Here is a 5,258-nt window from a genome sequence, read left to right on the forward strand (position 1 = left end):
TTCAAACAATTGAAATCCAGGTATGGTACCCTGGAGAATGAATGCATACACAATCTACAAATCAGACACTGGGTGACCCAGCCATCTATCAAATCCCAAGCCAATACAGCTGACACTGTTTGAGAAATGGGTCTTCACCAACCATGATGACAAGCACATATACTGTACATTTAGTAAAGTCATTAAAAAAATGGCTCCTCCAGCGAAATCTCAAGTACAGAAAAGTGGGACGTAGAACTGGCGTATTCACACATGTTTAAGGTATGGATGGACTTTGTTTTATAGAACATGCATCTGTGCCTTGAGCAGTAAAGGCAAGAAGGCCCTGACAAAAACTACACTGTATTAATATTACACCCCAGCTTGCATACATAGCTGGAATCCTATGTAGACTACAGACAGCTGGTTGTGGTACTGAAAATTCTGGACTCATGTAATAAACTTTGTCGTAGCATGACGATTTTGGTATCAAAAGACCGAGAATGGCTAGTACACTATGTACAAGCATTTTCGTCATTTTCCAGTAACGATTTCACCTCGAAATCGTCATTTTCGTCCTGGTACCCTTGGCTTCCATTTTGTGAACGGCAGCCATTTTGTGGATTGCCCTTACAGTAGGCCCTCACTGTGGCAGAACAAGTATTTAAGGACATAACCTTAGCATGGGTTTGTGCTGACTCCTGCATGACCTGGCGAAAGCTGACTCCCTTGCCCGAGGCTGACCTCGTTGAGCCAGTTCCTTGTTAGGCAGCTGGTCAGATAGAGATCAAAGAGCAGGACATTGCAATGTTTATTGTACACGCACACACCCCTTTATCTTGCTCCTATCTGTTTCTGTTCCTTCTTTATGGTCTATTTATGATGTGGGCTGCGGGCCTTTTCATTATGGGTCTTGTCCAGCTTGTCTAAAGAAGAATGTTTATTATGGGTTTGTTTGATGATTAATTTTGGGCTGGGCAAACTGAAAAGTGGGTTTGTCATCATACAGTGCTTTGTGTGCACGTCCTGGGAGTGACCAACAATAATGTACTTCAAAGAGAAAATGTGTGCCTAGGGCATAATAAATGGTATAAAAGGTCTGTGCTGAGACCATTCAGCAGACTGCCTCATTCAATTGCTAAGGCAGTTGGGTGACGTAGCCTCACTTAATTGTATTTAATAAAGATGTCTTTTTCATATTTCAGCTTCTGTGCCAAGTTCTTTGTTTGATTAGTAAGTATTCCCTGAGAGCGAAAATTACCAAGTTCTTCAGTTGGCGCCCTAACGCGGGAATCATCAGCGAAGTGACTTTCTGTGGGAGTGATCATGCCAGGAGACTGAAATAAACTGAGGAGGACAGAACAAGATTCTACTAAGAAGGTACTCTGTGCACGGGGACTCTAGAGATTCTTTGATTCTGCGGCCCAGTATATTTCTGACCTTCCTGATTTTTGATCCTCCACATGATGTCACTCCTGACTGATAACCTTTTTTTTGGCGTGAGTATTCTTAAAAAGACCATTAGGTCATGTAGCACTTGACAGTTAGAATCTGGATAATATTTTGATTAGTAAAAATAAGAGTTAAGTATAAGTGGGTCGCTCCCAGTCCTTTGTTCTTTGATTCTTTGATTTTGATTGGTTCTTAGTTTGATTTGTCCTTAGTTTTATTTGAATATTGCAATTTTCAAAAACCGAGGGTCTTGTAAATTTACGAGTGTATCGATAGAGATAGCCCCTTGAAGTTTGAAGCTAGATTAGTGAGCTATAAGATGCCTGATCTTAGCAAATTTGGAGATTTGTGTTGGCCAACTTTGTATACGTTTGGATTAGCCAGCTTCCCCTAAAGGGGATATCTAAATAGGTTTAGATTTAAAAACATATTTCTTCCTTGGTGATTTTGTATCCCCAGGGAATTAAAATATGACATAATACAAAACAAGGATCCTTTGTTCTGCGCAGTTTTATTGAATGGAGATATGCAGAACGATTTTTGGTGTTCTGCCAGCCAAAGCTAGTGAATTAAGTGTATTGTGGCTCCGTGCACATACAGCAGTCTGTTGGGCTATGTTTTTTGCAGTCTTTTGGAACCCTATTGCGACGTGCTTCTTGTAAATATGACTCACAGCTAGTATTTACAAATGGCTTTGTTTTCGTCCTGAGTGTCGATTTGTGGGTTCAATGTGTGTTTCAATGTCTATGTGGTTTTTCTCATTAGTGTAACTTCAGTAATAGCTTACAGCACTGTATTGTGTGTCCTGAGTGTTTAAATCTTTTCTCTTTATGTCTGCAATGAGCTCAATGTGTTTGTAGGTTTCTTGATGTTTTCAGTCTGTTAAGTAAAATGTCAGATTAATTAATATTAAGTAGAAATTAAATAACACTCCAGCAATTTACTATGTCACATGCTAAAAATCGCTATGTGTTGCTATTTAATTTACAGACAAGCAAAAACGCATATGTGCAAACTGTTAAATGCTTAAAATAGATAAGTTAAAATTCACATTCACTAGGAATATGAAGGGCCTCAAAAATTATTGTGCCTTTGGTAGCAAAACAAATTTGTAGCGTTTTTTTAAAGGCAAACACTTCCGCAAAAGTGAATTTTTGCTAGATTTAAATGCATCTTATTGCACGCGCATTTAAAAAAAAAAAAACTTGAAATGTCTGTTTTCAGTAAGACTGAAAGCGTGCTCAGGTTTCAGTTTCAGCCCTGTGCAGGGCCTTTCCTGCCGTTAAGGCAGCAGATGTTGTTTTTCAAAGGCCATGAATAATATTGGAATGTTTATTTAGCCCAGGACTTAGCACCGTTGGATTTTTTTTTCATTTCAGAATAGTGTTTTAGAGGGTTACAAAAATAAGGTTCATCACTTTGTATCACTGGAAGACATTCCAAATACGGTTTTCCCCTCTTAAAACATCTTTTTCAAAGTATATTTTTGGTTCTGTTGAAAATACTGATTGCCCTTTAAAAATGGCGCGAAAAATGTCATGTTTTAAGTTGGGCTTTTTGTGCGTAGGCGCATAAATGAATGCATCTAAAAATGATAGGCAAGGGATGCAGCTTACCTTTATATGTGGAGTTATCATAAAAACAGATAATTGGTTTCATTGAACGAAAAATTATTAATTATGGAAAAATTATTTGAGAAAAAAATAAGTGCTTTTTAAAATCGTTTTTTGATATTTATAAAGCTTAATACTCATACTATGACCTCCTAGTATTAAAATTTGATTTAAGTTATGTGTTACGGTGTAATTAGGTAATTTGCATGTTGGTTTTCACTTGGCGCAGGCGTAAAAAACTCATTTTTCCAAGGATTTACATGAGATATGACTAATGTCAAATATCTGTAACGTGTAAAGAACATCCTGAGGATGATTAATATGTAAAACAATTATAAGATATTTATTTTTAAGTGCCCCAAAGATAAAAGTCGAAATTGAGGTAAATGGGTTTTTAACACAGATTCTTGTCATTTACCATAGATTAAAAGTGTCTCTGGCTTCAGTAAATGCATACATTTGTGCATAATACAAACTTGTGGGTTGTTAGGTTGTTTTTTATAGCTCGGTGAGCCAATGTGCCCGGTGCAGAGGTTTGTGTTTAATATCAGGGTTGAAGGTTCTAAATTTAGCGGGGCCCATTTCAGACGTTCATCAATGTTAGGTTGCTAAAATGAGTACCATTGTATAGGGTGGTACCAAACATTTGTTCTAAAAACTGGTATGTGTGAACCCTTCACAGTAAATGTAGTAGGCCTTCTGTCTTTGTCATATTGACATTGTGACCTTTTAAATTCGAGCCTTGTCTCTGTGAAATGCAGAATAACATTGCTAAACAGGCCTCTGAAAGGTGGAATTTCGGGTTTAAAGTTAAAGACTTAATTCCAAAGGGAAATATAAAAAAGGTTTCTTGAAAGGTTTCTTTAAAAGTCCCAACATCATGACATTTGTATCTTTGCTCTAAAAAATAATGTCTGCTAGTCGTTTTTATTTGACAGAAAACGAAGTGTTGCATTAAGTCTTAGAAAAAAAAAATAGGATGCAGCCTTTTACTAAAAGTTTGAAGCCTACATGAATAAGTAAGAACGATTTGCTAATTAAGAAGTTTTTTTTTTATCATGGAGATTGTGGCACAAGACTAATTTTAGGTGTCAGGGAAAGGATTTTACATCTAAAAGTTAAAAAGGCTTCATGTTGCAAGGTGACTGACAAGATGGTAACAGTTAAGTAATGGAAATTTATTTTTGTGTTTGTTAATATGTATCATGTTTTGTCTTCTGCTTAAAAGTTACAATTGATGTCTGTTTATTATAAGAAATGTCTCTCTTCTGTGTGCTGTGTATTTTTTTTCCTTTTCGCTTCTGCTCACAGATCATTCATGGATTGCCTGGGGGATTTTAAGCAATACAAGACACGTGAGTTTGGTTGGTTGAAATGAGATGGGTTTTTTTTGCGCAACTCCTTTGAAAAGAAATGTCCATGCGTTTTTCATGCTTGTGTATTTCGTTCTATCATTAATTTTTCTTGCTGGTTCTGTGTGTCCGAAAGTTGTATTTGACAGCAGATACCCACTATTGGTGATCTACTGTCAAACAGGAGGGTATCCTTACACGGTATTATGCGTCACCGCTCATTTATATATGCTATCGTTTTACAGCGAGTATATCTGATGGCTTGACGTCCGTTTTGTGCGTTTTTGCATGTTTTATGTTGTATGTTGCCGCTTAAGAAATTATTACAAATTCACCCGTGTTGTTGTGAGGGACATGTATGACGATACGTGTCGCTGTCAACAGTTGGGTAAAAGTTTCGCTGATACTAAAATTCACAGATATGATTTTCTTTACATATTGTGAACCAGACAGACAACACTTCACCAGTGTATGTCAAATTTGGCTATAAGTATTGAAGAAAAATAAACACCAAATTGTGTCATTTGTAGTCACGATACTGCCCTTTTCTGTAAGGAACAGGCAGCCCTAAAATGATATATCCTGATTGGACGTAAGGATAAATTATAGATTTGTGACTCTTGTACATGGGGACCTAATTTCTATATCACATTAGTCACTTTTATTCTGCTTCCTAAGTGGCCTTCCTATGGCTCTGGACCATAAAAGAAACCAGGTTTCATTTTTGTCACATGCCTGACTATCACCCAAGCACATCAGGCCTAGTTATTGGGGATTTTACCTGTGTCCTATTCTCTTTTCCGTATTCCTTTCACCAGTCAACTTTTATTTATTATTAGTGTGTTCAGGTTCGCACTTTCAG

This window comes from Lissotriton helveticus, chromosome 6 (genome assembly GCF_964261635.1).
Source record: "Lissotriton helveticus chromosome 6, aLisHel1.1, whole genome shotgun sequence".
Taxonomy (NCBI): Eukaryota; Metazoa; Chordata; class Amphibia; order Caudata; family Salamandridae; genus Lissotriton; species Lissotriton helveticus.